The sequence below is a fragment of the Ailuropoda melanoleuca genome, chromosome 1 (genome assembly GCF_002007445.2).
Source record: "Ailuropoda melanoleuca isolate Jingjing chromosome 1, ASM200744v2, whole genome shotgun sequence".
In the NCBI taxonomy this organism is placed as follows: Eukaryota; Metazoa; Chordata; class Mammalia; order Carnivora; family Ursidae; genus Ailuropoda; species Ailuropoda melanoleuca.
Window position 1 is genome coordinate 4,710,337 of NC_048218.1, and position 13,950 is coordinate 4,724,286.

The following is a 13,950-nucleotide window of genomic DNA, read 5'->3' on the forward strand; positions in this document are numbered from 1 at the left end:
TGACTCCTTAGTGTCTCTGCCATAATTTTATGCAGAAAGTTGTAATCCGATGTGCCCACTGATCCTTTAATTTGGAGTTACAGTGATCCAAGTTTTTAGCCAAAAATAAGGGGTGGTGCCTAATGGGAAAACATGCGTGTGGTAGAGGCGTGTACAGCGTAAGCCAGGAACACTCAGGACTTGAAATGCCTAACACACGCTGGGCACAAGTTTCCATTTCATAAGGCTCTTTTAAAGGCTGTGTCTTAGTCCGTTCTTAGCATAGACGCGGTAGCCTAAAACCACAGAAATTGATCGCTCACAGCGCCGGAGGCTGGCGGTGTGGGATCAGGGTGCCCGTGTGGCGGGATGAGGGTGCTCTTCGGGTGGCCCACTTCACGTGTGTCCTCACAGAGGCGGAGAGGTAGGGAAATCTGTGGGGCCTCTTTTGTAAGAGCATGCAACCCATTCACGGGGGCTCCACCGTCGTGACCTGATCTCGTCTCAGAAGCACCACCCCTGAAAGCACCATCCTGAGCAGTAGGGGGGCAGCCTGTGAATCTTGTCTGGACACAAACGTCCAGACCAGAGCAGCTGGAGTTTACTATTATTGCCAAAGTTGTTGTTCTTTTTCTACCACGTATTAAAATGATTTCCTCTTTTAACTCTTCCACTTCCTCTTATTTTCATCTTGGGCCATGTCACTGCTAAAGCGGGTGGCCGGAAAAGCCATTTTGCTAAGCAAATTTGTTTCATTTCCTACAATATCTTGCCGCGCGAGTTCAGTTCGACAAGGAAGCGGATGTCCCATTGTCGGGAGCTCAGGTGTGGGGCCTGCTCCTCTGATCACTTCCGGTCGAGGGGGGGGAGCGTGAGCGCACGCACATGCGCACTGAGCGGGTGACTTGAGATGGGCGCATCCAGGGCGCTCCCTGCTCTGCTTCGCCGGGAGGCTGACTCCTATGGTGCGTCTCGCCAGCGCCCTTTGCCCTCTGCTTCCAGCGGGGTCGCAGTGGGTGGCGGGGCGAAGGACTTGAAGGTAGAAAGGGCCGGAGAGATTTGAAAATGGCTTCCGGTGGTCGTCCCCAGGTGCTCATGCTCCCCCTTGGCTGTCCGCATCTCCGAAGAGGGTTCTTCTGTTGAACCCTCTAACAAGAGACCGAGGAGGAACTGAAGTCATTTCCCCTCTAATCTTCAGCGGGGAGGGACTTCCCATCAAAAGAGCCGATCCTTTCTGCGTGCCACGGAGCAGGTACTAAGCAGTAAGTACCTCAGCATCACGCACATCGCGCCTTATTTCCTTCGATTAGCAAGCCCTTGGGTCTTGAGGCCATTTGGCGGAGGGGGCGTGGAGGCCAAACCCCGTGTTCTCAGACTCTGCAGCTACCCACCCCCCCAGCCGTATCTGCACTTCCCTCTACAGTCCTTCCATGTTCGGAGTTTTCTTGGTTTCCTCCATGAGATTTCCCGTTTTCTTCCTAGCCACTAATAGCCAAGTGGACATCATTTTGAAATAGTGAAGTATTTATTCCAGTTCAGATATGTGGAACAAAAATAGCACTTTGATCATTTATCTCACGAGTTTCTCAATTCTGTTAACTTTAATGCTAAATTGTTCAAAAGACTCCTTCATTCGTTATCATAGTAGACTTCATTGGGTGAGGTTGCAAACATAACACGGTAGTGTTTCTAAATCTCATGGAGGCATTTGATTAAAAGTTGTTATACGAAGTTAACGAAAGAGCTTCAAAATATAATATCAAATGAAATACATGCATAATATGTCATACCTGTGGTCAAACATGTGATGTGGTCAAACTTGACTTTACTCACACGGTTTGTTAGTATAATTTATTTGTGAAAATTATTTTTATAAATACATTGGTCAATCATAAATGTTTTTAACACGGTTTTCTTTTCAGTTTAAACAACAGATGTTTATTTATATTCTTTTGTATTAAAAGATAGTACTTTTTTTTTTTTTGGTAATATTGGGTCCTTACTTGACTGGGTTATTTATATTGAAATGATGGCTTACACTTCCCTTTTTGCAAGTCACCTTCCCTGAACTTGAAACCAACATAAACAGGAAGTGAAATCTCCCTAACATCTTCTCTAAATGTGTTCTTGTTTTCAAACCTATCATGAGTGAAAGGACACTTACCACCAAAAATTTGTCACAATGTGGCAAAAGCTGAGACACTGTACCTTGGCTTTTAGCTTTGCCACCCACGAATTTACATGTAGTGAGCCCGTTTGACTTGACTGTGACGACCTTTTTGTTTTGGTCTTGCATTATTTATTGTGGTAAAATATACATAATAAAAATATGCCATTTTAGCCACTTTGGGTGAACAGGTTGGTACAGGCACTGTGCTGTGTGACCATGAGCGCCACCCACCTGCAGAGCCTCCCTCTTCCCCTGCTGAAGCTCCACCCCCGGGGGGCAGCAGCTGTTTTAAAGCCTGATTCTGCATTCGGTGCAGGGTCACCTGTAACAGCAGGTGTCACGCCGACAGTTGATGAGCACACTGTCCTTGTCCACCTTGTTGATGAAATATGAGTGCAGGAAGTCAAGATCGTGGTCCTTCAATAGGCCGGTAGAGAGTCACCTGTCCCTGTAACAACCTGCAACCCAGCCCTCTGGAGCCGGTGCACACCTGGCTACCTTCAAACTATTCAAGGTGTCTTTCTGCTCATTGCGCTCCTCTGTGTCGCAAGAATGCCATGTCTTTGCTGCGATCAAACTAACATTGCCTTGTGATCTTGATTCTTGAGATTTAACAGATTCTCCTGATCTAACAGACCGGTCATCTTGCTTTTTTTTTAAAAGATGCTTTTGGCAGGACTTCCTCTTCATGACTCCATGCTGACTCTTAATCACTGTCTTTTGCTCATAAACACATCTGCAGGCCCTGTATGTCTGGCATGCTCAGTTGTTTGCATCGGGGAATTCGAGGGGAATTGCTTGTCTGTGCTGTAGAATGACAGGTTCGATCTCATTTCATTACTAGAGATAGAGCCTGGGCAGGTCACCTCCTCCAGAGTGGCCCACTGCCTGGCACTGTCCGATGCATGCCCTCCCAGGTCGCTGCCCATCCCCCCTCCACACCCTGGCACTGCCTGACACCTCCTGGGCCGCCTGCCAGCCTGTTAGGCATCTCTGGACTCTCCCAGCTGCCACCATCCCCTGCCGTTCTTCTGGGATAGCGTCCCTTCTGAATTTTCTGGGTGGCTCAGACTCACCATTTCTCAGCCAGCTTCGTGTCTGCTGCTTCTCACAGAGCCTGCCACTTGGCAGGCCTTGTTGCAAACTTTCAATCTTCATAGCAATCTTTTGGACTAAGTACTATTTATAACCTCCTTCTTCAGGTGAGGAGTTGATGGTGGAAGGGCTAAGGAATGGCCCACAAACTGGGACCACAGGAGGCTCCAGTGTCCCTGCCCCAGCCCGGGCTCTGCCGGGACTCCTGAACGGACCAGTTCTTCACATTCTTTCATATGGCATTTGTATTTGATGGCGTTTGTATCCCCTGTCTCCTTGTCTCTTCTTAAGGCTTTTGAGATACGGTTTTTAGCCTTGCTGGCAGGCCGATGTTGTCGTCGATGCTGTCACTTAGATGCATGAGACTTCCTTCAGACGCTCACCTGATGGAAACTGCTGGCGCTGTGGTCACGCAGTAATACAGACGGTGCTTTCCTCTGCCCTGATCCAGGGGAGCCCCTCTTGGCTCCTCACCCACAAGCCCTTCACTGTAGCCTCACCCTCAGGTCACGGCTGTTCAGGTGGTTGGGTGTCCTCTGGGCCCAGAGCGCCACAGCTTAATCTCCTCAATGACATATTGAGTTTGGAAGGGAATAAAGTGCCAGGAAGTGTCACAAGACCCAAAGGAGAAGCATTCACCTCTTTGGTCTAAAATTGCAAGCGCTGCTGATGTCGCAAGGCCTAGCGCTCCTCCCATCCGCCCGCCCGCACTCCGCCTCACAGGATCGCTGCGGGCGTGCAATCCGTAACTCTCAACTACTTTGCAAACCTGGAGCAACAGCTGGGGCATCATTATTGCTCCTTATTCTTTCCACTAATATTTTTTTTTATCAGAAAGTATTCCCCAAACAATTTTAGCTTAAATAAATCAGGTGTATTTTCTCAGCAATTTATTTTTCCTTCGGGTAAGTTCAAATGGCTGCTAAAGTCAAAAGGCTCTGAAATCCAGTCTCCGTTTAAGAAGTGATCCCAGTAAAAAGAAGATCGACATAGATACTTACTGTATAAATGCCACAATCCAGAGATATTGTTAGTAAGTTAGAAGAAATTGCCGGCGTTTTAAAAACCTCTTAAGTCTTATCGTCTTGGCTCTGAGAAAACATGGACTGAACCCCAAATCTCCAGGAAACCGGACACTTCTTGATAATAAGATATTTCCTGTCTTTATAAGATCTGTAGCTTAAATTTTTTATTACTCATGTTCGTTCACTCAGAAGTTACTGTTAGAATTAATGTGGCCCTTCTGATTCCCTTTTTGTGAGATTTGTTACCAATGGATGCTTCCTGAAGGATGTTTACCAGCCTTGGACTTCCCCTAAAATAGAATTTCTGGAACAGAAGAGGTTTTGTTGAATAGAGCTTTATAAATTCTGAAATTCACTAATCGCACTCCCAGCAGCCCGGAGAGGTAGTGTTACTCTGCTCCTTTCAGGATTCAAAACCTAATGTGCTCCCCCATCTGTGCGGCTCCTACCAGAGTAAATTCGGCCTGGGGCTCGGCGGGGTTGCTGAGCTCTGGATCACTCTTGCTGTGTCTTGGGAAAATCATGTGTCTCCATCAGATGTGGTCTTTTCCTTTATGTAACCAGCAGTTTCAATGAATGATCTGTGAGTTCACTTCTTGGATCAGTAATCTATGATTCTAAGCTGCCAGAATGAAAATACCCCTGTGTACCACATGGATTAACCTCTTTGCCTTTCTGGGTTATTTTGTTTAATTCCTCTTGTCCCTAAAAATTTGGGTTGCAGGCTTTTCAGAAGCAAGTTCTGCCAATTCTTTTGTGGTTTGACTCCCCAGCTCTCTTAGACATACCGATGTGGGTTTTTTTTTTCCCCCTTAAGAAACTATTTTTAAGAACAGTTTGAGGTTCACAAAAACTTTTGAGTGGAAAGTTCAGAAAATTCCCCTGCCCCCCTGCCCCCACATAGGTGTCCTCTCCTCCATGGTCAGCATCCGGCACAGGAGGGGTGCCTTTGTCATAGTCGATGAACCCGCTCGTCAGTATCACCCAGAGTTCACAGTTATTTACACTGGGGTTCCCTCTTGGTGTGGCACCTTCTTTTGGTTTTGAGAAACGCATAATGCCATGTATCCACTCTTACAGTATCATACAGAGTAGTTTGCCCGTCCTAAAAACCCTCTGTGTTCTGCCTAACTGTCCCTCCTTCCCCCAACCCCTGCAACCACTCTTCGTTTCCTGTCCCCATAGTTTTGCCTCTTCTAGAAGCTCATATAGTTGGAGTCAGACAGTGTGCAGCATTTTCAGACTGGCTTCGTCCCCTGAGTGACATGGATACAGTTCCTATGTGTCTTTTCATGGCTTGATAGCTCATGTCTTTCTAGTACTGAATAATTTTCCATTGTCTGGCTTTACCAGTTTCTTTATCCCTTCACCTACCGAAGGACATGGTGGTCGCTTCCAAGTGTGACAGTTATAAATACGGCTTCTATAAACACTGTGTGCAAGTTTTTGCATGGACATGAGTTTTCAACTCCTTTGGGTAAATATCAAGGAGCAGATGTGGTTTTTAACGCCTAGTGATAAATGTTTGGCTAGCACTGGGCAGAGTTCCTTGAGAAGTGAGAGCGTGTCAACATCATTCCCTCTCCTCTTGGGCACCACCACATGGCGGGTATGACAAAAGGAGCCCCTACCATGTGAACAGCGCTGTTTAGTGCTGTGGGAGAGACAAAGGGTGTCCCATGTGGAGATTGCTTCTAAGGACCTCAGAGTTTGGGCTAGGCAACGAGATACGGACTCTTTAGGGTACAAGAGCAACGCTGAGAGTGGCCAACCAGGAGGGCTCTGGTTGGGAGGGGCGCAATGGTCTGGGCTAGAGTGAGCTGGAAGGGCTCCGGGAGGAGCTGGTGTGCACCTGTGCTCTGGAGTATGGGGGAGACTAGGTCTTCATCACGGAGAATGGAGCACACGGCAAAGGTGTGCTGGGCCATGACCTGTGGGGACCCTCATGGGGAGAATTTTTAAAGGAAACTGGGGGCGGGAAGGTTGAAGATATTGGCCTGGACCTCCTGAGATGTTCACGTCCCTCCCGGAGTCACCCTCCAGATGCTGGTGTCGCTGGACTGCTGATGGGCATCAGGGTCCCGCCAACGGCATTCAGCCTGACAAGGGGGCTGTTGGCTACTCCTTAGTAAAAATTAGCAAATGCTGTTTTTCTTCTAGGTAGAAGAGAGGAAGCCATGGAGGCCGTGCTTGGACACCAAACACGGGTAGAATGGCCTCGGGCAACCTGCTGTGAAGGGAGGCAGGAGAGGTGCCAGAGAGGAAGCAGCACTGGGGAGGGAGAGTCTTGGGGGAATGGAAGCAAAATGATAAGAAAGGAAGCAGAACCTAGGGGTGGGATAACTATCAGAATCGCAGGCACATTAACACCCAACTTTCAGCCGTAAGTATGAGTGATCATAGTTTCCTTTCTCACCCCCACCTCTCCAACATTATCTCTTTTTTACATTAAACATTTCCTATCTCATTCAGTATTATACATGAAAATGCCAAGACGCAGTCCTGTATGGCCCCAGTACAATGAACACATTTTGAAAGCTCGTCTTTGAGATAGCTCTTATAACCATGCAGAAGTCATGATTTCCCCCTTGCACAAAGCATGATTTAGGACAGTGGTTACTCTGTCTTCTTCTTTTTCAGATGTAGCAAATAGTGAATGGTCTATTGCTGCTGGTCTTGGCAAATGCCGTGTGCTTTGGCAAGGTTCAATCCCGGCCCCATTGGCAGGAGGAGATAAGCTATGTCCCCAGGGACAGTGCACAGGATGGACTCCAGTGTGGCGTCTTTCCTTTGCTGTCTTCATAAGCACTCCCTGGAAACACTGCCTCCAATCCCATTGATGAATGCCTGTGAAAAACACATATTTGTGTAAAACCAAAAAGCTTCCCAGTCATCATTCACGAAGAAGCGACTGCTCAGGCAATCTGATGGGATCAGCTGCATTCAGTGGGGCCACCGTGGACAACACGTGATTCCCAAATGCTATGGGGACAGATCTGTAGCGTCAGAACCCAGTTTTGGGGCAGGTCAAGTTGTTGGCAGTCTTGGAGTTTGGGGCCACCATTGTGTCAACTCTTGTGGATTTGTACTTTTTGACAGACCTGTATCCCCACCATCCTGTTCTGTCTTACATGCTGCTCTCCAAGCGTTGTGTTTCCCAGCCGGTCTGAACTGGCCGGGCCCCCAGTGACAGCAGCGTAAGGGTCCTTGGGGACCCTACCACAAAGTCGCCTTAAATCATTTTTGTCTATCTATTTATTTGTGTTTCCTCTACTAGCAAATGAGAGCCACAAAGGCAGAAACCTCTCTTCCTGGTTAACTGTGGCCTGTCCAGGGCCCTGTCAAGGCTCCATGCACACGGAGTGAAAGGATGATGTAATCACTGGCAGGCAGCCCCATGTCCCCGAAAAAAGGCAGGGCAGGCTGTCACCCCAACGGTAGGAACACAAACATTAGCAGAAAAACCTTGTCAGTGTCTTCACTCCTGTGTATGTGGCCTGTCTTTGGTCCGGTTCTTGCATTTGAAAGTCTGGAGTTTGGATCTTTTGTCTCTACTCTGGGCTTGGCCTTCTCTCCCAGAACGAGACGTACCTTTTCTTCTTTCTGGTTTCCTGCACTTTGAATGAAATTTGATTAGACAGTGGAATAGAAATCTCTGAACAAAGATAGGTCTCTTAAAGGGAAATCATTTCTTTCTGTCATATCTATATATCCATCTTTAAAGGGGATAAACAGAATATTTACACACCACACACATACATAAACTTTGCATGTTTTTATTTCTTTTCTTAAGCCTCCAAATAGGGTCCCAAGTAGTAAATCCACTTCCTTTTTATCGTGTCCTCAAGATCTAGAGAGATGAGAGAAGGATCAAGTCCAGCTGCTATCAAATCTCTTGTGACCGTTAACCTGAGTGTTTTCATGGGGGAAAAGCATGAGACACGACACACACCTGTGCCTAACGACTAATGAAGACTCGTTTCCTGGAGACGATAATTCTGGAAAAGGAGGAGCCTCTGCAGCCGTGAGCCCTTGTCATTCCTGGGGTTGAAGGGGGGGATGACCTGGACCACTTTAAACACAGAGAGATCATGAGCGGGATCATAAGGGTATACAAAAAATAAAAAGGATTATTTCGATTCTGGTTTTCGAGATCAGGAGGGAGGCTGCCATAGCAATATATAGGAGGCATTAGGGAGAGGAGGAACAAAGCCCAGACAGTTTAGGGCCCCAAAATGAAGCTCTGATCTATCAATGGGACACAGAGTTTTGAGGGTGTACCCTGGACGAGCTTGACTGAAAAGAGCCGTTTCTGTCTCTGCCAGTGAAAAAATCCAGGTGGTGTGAAGGGCTTTGTGTTTTATTGTTTGCTCTTCCTTACAGTCTAGCCTTTATGTGGGTTTGTCCTCCTAGAGGGGCAAACAAACATCTAATCACCACAGTGCTCTCACACATAGCTTTTGAAGACTCCCCGCCGAGCAGAAATAAATGCTGCCGGTTTGGGGTTTTGCGAGCCACGCGGCTGGCAAATCCTCTGGCGTCCTGTCCTGGCTCGAAGGCAGGTGCAGCTGGACCTTGAGCCCGGAGTCGGTAACTACAGCAGCTCTCGGAGCCCGGCTCCACGCTGGCTGCAGTTACCTGATCTCACTCGGAGTTCTATGTTTTCGCCAACGTAAGATGACCTCAAACTAAATCCAAGACGCATTTCAACAGCACGGTGATTCTGGATGCTTGCCCGCCACGCATGTGCCCCATTTGGGTCCTGGACAGTGAGGGCTCCCTGGAAATGGCCCTCTGCATCTGGTCCCTGACCTTGCTCTCGAGCCACTGAGGAGAGAGGCGGACAAGTCGGATCCCAGCTGACTTCTGTGTGGATGCCATCTGTGAGTAGCTTGCATATTCCTGCCATGGTCCTCGACACGCCTCGCGCAGGCGAGCACTCCCAGGGTCCTCTGTATTCCCGCGTGTGCAAAGCGGTGGTGGCATGTTACGTGTGAACTGACCAGCGGTGCCGAGATTCGTAACAAGTAGGTCCCAGCAGCTGACGTATATCAAGCACTGATGGTCTCCTCATCCTTGCAGCAGCCCAGGGAGGCCAGGGAGCAGGTAGGGCTTGGCCAGGACAACGGGGAGCTCTCATGTGGCTGCTGCAGTGCTGCATGGCAGCCCCTGGTAGAGCCCCACACCTGATGCCTGCAAGCTGCCATGGCCGGGGCCCCGGGCCAGCTCCGAGAACCTGGGAGAGCCTCTCCTGGGCAGAATCTAACAGGAACCCACAGGCAGAGCGGGTGGAGAGGGAGTCTCCAGGCTTCGTCCCTAGAGGAGGAAGGGGGAATCTCGAGGGCAGCCTGGTACCGAACCTCAACACATCATGTCCAGGACTAGGTGGTACTGCTATTGTCTCTACATACAGATGGGAAACTGAGGCACAGTGAGATCAAATCGCATGTAACTTGTCCAAGGTGTACAACTAGGAAGTGGCATCCACACCCAGGGACCCAGCTTTGTGGGCCAAATTCTTAGCCATCTTGACCACGCTATCTTTCCACTAGATGCCACGTGAGCCAGCTGCTGTAGCCAGGGCTTCAGTGAGCCACTTCCTGTCATCCTCATGGCAGCTGATGAGGGGACAACAGAAGTTGGATCCTATGACTGTCCCCATTGAAGAGGTCAGCAAACACCCCTGGAGGCATCGGCCCACCAGAGCATGCGGGCAGCTTCCTGACAGCACAGGGAGGAGCCCAGCTGTGTCCTTCTCCCCTCTGGGCTGATGCTCCAGAAGAAGGCGGGGCCGAGGTTGCCAAGAAAGGGCTTTTGCCATCACAGAGATGCTTGCTGTGGCTCGAGCACCTGTGGACGGAAGCCACGGCGTGTGTCCATCACAGAGTGTATGAGGCACATTCTTGAAAAACCCACGAGAGTGGCTGTAGGGGGGCCACGGACAGCACCAGTGGACTCCAGAGACGGGCTTGTGTCTCCAGCCCTCATGCTTCCTTCTCAGTCCTGGAGACCACAGGGAATCGGCGGCGGGAGGATGTTCAAGGAGGGATGAAGAGAGGCCCTGCAGGTTCCTTGCAGACTTTCAAACCGAAGTCATAGCCGAACTGTGGGGAAATCAGGAAGATACTAGGATTTAGGAATTAGATGAGGCTAACTTTTTAATATCTGGAAACTAAGCCTTACGAATACGTGAGGAGGATGGGGAAGCTGTGGGCTTCCCAGGGGCATCTTCCAACTGTGTGGAATAGGGATCTGAAAGTGGGTTTGAAGACAATGCGGTGATAGAAGTAGGATTATTTCCTGATTATCCCCCACTCTTTTTTTTTTTTTAAAGATTTTATTTATTTATTTGACAGAGATAGAGACAGCCAGAGAGAGAGGAAACACAAGCAGAGGGAAGTGGGAGAGGAAGAAGCAGGCTCATAGCAGAGGAGCCTGATGTGGCTCGATCCCACAACGCTGGGATCACGCCCTGAGCCGAAGGCAGACGCTTAACCGCTGTGCCACCCAGGCGCCCCTATCCCCCACTCTTGTTTGCCCCCTTTCCATAGGCTGGTTGTGCAGACATCATCACCTCGATCCCCTGAAAACACTTGGAGGTGATGACATTATCCCCATTTTACAGACAAGAAAACTGAGGTTTAGAACCTCAACTGACTGGCCTGATGTGAGGTCACAAGCTTGAAGACAGAACCAGACAGACACAGACAAGCCACTAGGTTCACACGGTTAAGCTGGATGAAGGCTGCCTGAAGTTGTGCATGCTGATTGATTTCTCCCGAGAAAGTTTGTTCCTGGCTCAATGCAGGACACTTGGCGATGGTATCATAATAAAGCCTCATGGAAGCCATTATATCAGTACTTACGGGGTAACTGGTGTGTAGTTAATGAATCCTTAATATTCTAGCAAAGCAGCCACTCATTGTGATATTTGGTAAAGAATCCAAGTCTAAGGAACTATTAATGCCTGAATCTGACATGGATTTATTCAGAAGGGCATTACAGAGGTGTTTTGTTCCTTGGCATGAGAGGGACCTGGCTGACGTGACCCATCTGGGCGGCCAAGAATGCCTGGGGGATCAGTGATCCGCTGGGGAAAGAGGAACTGTGAGAAGCACAAGAGTGGAAAGACAGTCATTGGAGACTCAGTGCGACGTGGGATGGTGCAGGTGGGAACTGGCTACCCCCGGAACGCTGATGCTTCCGGTCGCAGAGAGGAAGCTGCCAAGTCAAGTCCTGCCACCACTGCCCTAGCTTTCCAGCACCTGCAGGTGAGTGACGCAAGCACGGTTCTCGAGCCAGCTGGGGGGTGCCCCAGTGCCCAGCTGCCTGCACGCCTTAGTTTCCCTTCTCTGCCTTCAGGATTTTGCCTATTTGAATTATGTATTTGCCCTAAAAGTTCACACCCCAGATGACTGTTGTCACCACCACTAACCACCATATTGTAAATGCCCCCAGCCACCAGAATATCCGTGCTTCTCCCCTAATCAAATCAATGCTGGAAATCCCATGACTTTGTCCCATGGAACCTGCCCACAACCCTAAGCATCGCAACCACACGGAAGTGCTAGAAAGCCCACGACTGAAATTCCTAAGAAAACACGATATGGTATAATATAAAAGAGCATGCGTCAGAGCTTTTTCAAAATGAAATATGGGGAAGATCGTATGGAAGAGCAGAGTGAAAAACCAGCGGTTAGCATCCAGATCCCTTACTGTGTTTCCTTTTCATTCGGCCTTGTATATGTGAATCCATGTGCCTGCTAAAAAGAGAAAATAAAAGGTTCATGTCTTTGGCCAAAACTTCCTGACTTAGAGCAAAACTGAACAAGTTACTACTAGATCAAATGGAAGTGTATCAGTGACTCATAATTCTGTGCCCCAGGCCATTAACGAAGTTTCCAGGCAACGAGAGAATGGTGTCTTCCCTGACTCTAACCTAGAGCATCCGGGCGCCGTCCGGGGAGCTCTAGGGAGCTCTGCCCCTGGGGGTTGGAGCCCGCGGTTGACAGCCGGATTCGATTTCCGTTACCCTTGGGCATGACATTCCAAGAAGGAATGGCAGCTTCGAAGTCACTTTCGAAGGTGAAGATCCGGGTGCACGTGCTGTGTCTCAGCACGCCGAAGTCGCTGCTGTTAGGAGTGCGGATAGAACAGGAGGAGAAACCCGTGCACTGCACACGCGGCACTGGCTGTTTGACAGCGCGGTTATTTTGTGGTTTATGGGTGTTAGTGCCCTTTGCTTCCAAATCAGATAGAAGTTGCGTGCACTTCTTTGGCAGCCCTTTCTCCTTTATGGAGACAGACCTCTTCAAGATCGAGTGGGCTGTGACCCACAAGGCATGGGATCGTGGAAGGTGCACAGCGGTGATTCTAGGACACTGACTGAGACAGTAAGACGCTAAACACTCTACTTGCAGGGTATATTTAAGACTAATTACTTAGCAGTGGATGAGTTTAAGATGATTTTCATAATCAGCTTGGGTAGGGACAGGGTAAAAATCTTTGCTGTTAATATTATGTCATTAAGGAGCCTAAAATATCTTATTAAATCACTTAAAATGAAAGTAAGTAATCTTAATTACATGTCCAATTATGAGTACTTTGAGCTAAATATTTTTAGGTTTGAAAATCATGGATAATGAATCAATTATTTCAAAAAGTTTAGGTAAGATGTTAAATTTTTGTCACGAGACACCAAAATCTCCAACCTTGGCTTTACGAAGCACCAGTGTTTTAAACATAACAAGTTTACTATCCAGCACCCTTTTAACTAGAATTCTCTGTTAGCTTAAGAAAAAAACTCTCCAGAATGAAAATTAATGTCCCGAATAATGACCATGGAGGGGAGCAGGTGAAATAGGTTGAGTTTGACTTAGAGGGCCCTGTCCTGACGTTCTGGATTCTTCTCCAGGATGGTGTTTCCTTTTTTTCCCCCTTCCCTTGGAGCTTAAGACCTTTTTCTTTCCCAGTTAAGTTCTGCTTTTACATCAATAAGTACATGTGCTTAAGGAGGTATGATGTGCACCTGCTTCTAGGTAACCAAGATCTATCTGCTAGCAGGAGCTCAAGGCACAGAAATGAAATACTGATGAAAAAAATTCTAGGCACTGAATTGTTGAAAACGTTATCTGTGAGGGGGAGGGGGGGCCAGGAATACAATCTTACGTCCCTGAAGCCATGTTACAGAGACTGCTGTCCCATTTGAAAATGAGCCTAGACTCATAAAGACTGAATTGTATCCTGGTGGTTGGGATGCAGGGTACTTAAGCTCAGTCTTCTTCTGCTTTTTTTTTTTTACATTTATTTATTTATAACTTCCAGATTTTTTAAAAATAATTTTTTATTATGTTATGTTAGTCACCATACAGCATATCCTTAGTTTTTGATGTAGTGTTCCATGATTCATTGTTTGCGTATAACACCCAGTGCTCCATGCAATACGTGCCCTCCTTAACACCCATCACTCGTCTACGCATCCCCCCACCCTCTCCGTTCTGTAACTCAGTTTGTTTCCCAGAGTCAAGATCTCTCATGGTCTGTCTTCCTCTCTGATTTCTTCCCGTTCAGTTTTCCCTCCCTTCCTCTGTGGTCCTCCGTGCTATTCCTTATATTCCACATATGAGTGAAACCATATAATAATTGTCTTCTCTTCTTGGCTTACTTCACTTAGCATAATTC

The 13,950-nt window shown here is 48.0% G+C and overlaps 1 long non-coding RNA gene across 1 annotated transcript; it reads left to right on the top strand.

The window, feature by feature from the left end:
* Positions 1–807: 807 nt before the first annotated feature.
* On the top strand, positions 808–9,244 carry LOC117802359. The gene is made up of 3 exons (XR_004625610.1): positions 808–944; positions 1,069–1,241; positions 8,118–9,244. It is a non-coding gene; the product is annotated as an uncharacterized LOC117802359 (long non-coding RNA).
* Positions 9,245–13,950: the final 4,706 nt, after the last annotated feature.